Here is a 668-nt window from a genome sequence, read left to right on the forward strand (position 1 = left end):
AGATTTAAGAAGCGAATGTACTCAAAGATTTAAAATTGAAGCTCCACGATAATAGATTTTAATATCTTCACAAATTTCAAATATATCGTAAGTGACACGTGAAGAAATGTACTTGTTACGAGGTTAAGTAATTCGATATTGTTACTATTTTAACAGTTTGTCCTCGGTGATTTCGAAGAATGACTAATATCGCTGCTTACTAATCTTAAAGAAAGAAACAGCGGAGACATTCGTTTGTCCATCGAACATCCGTGACAATTCAGTATCGATGACATTCAGCGACGACAATGGAGAACAAAAATATTGAACGACGCGCGAAATCTTGATTATTCGGACGTTTTAAACAAAACACGCGAAATAACGACGTTACGGGACAATGTCGAGAAAACGAATGACTGAATTTTAGTACACAAGTATATCAGAGCCTTTAACGAGTGGAAACAAAAATAGACGGCGACAAATCTAAACATAATACAGTAAATTCTCTACAAGTGTCAGTTTGGATTCTACAAGTGTCAGTATAGATGGTCCTACGCCTAGGCTGCGCCATTGCTGCGCTTATGTTATCTCGCTCGTTGTCAGTCAAGCGTGTAACGCTACACCACTCGGTTTCTTTTACGAGATTTCACGGCTGGACAATTCATAATAGAAAAATATAATTTCTTTAA

The sequence above is a fragment of the Habropoda laboriosa genome, unplaced genomic scaffold (assembly GCF_001263275.1).
Source record: "Habropoda laboriosa isolate 0110345459 unplaced genomic scaffold, ASM126327v1 scaffold589, whole genome shotgun sequence".
Taxonomy (NCBI): Eukaryota; Metazoa; Arthropoda; class Insecta; order Hymenoptera; family Apidae; genus Habropoda; species Habropoda laboriosa.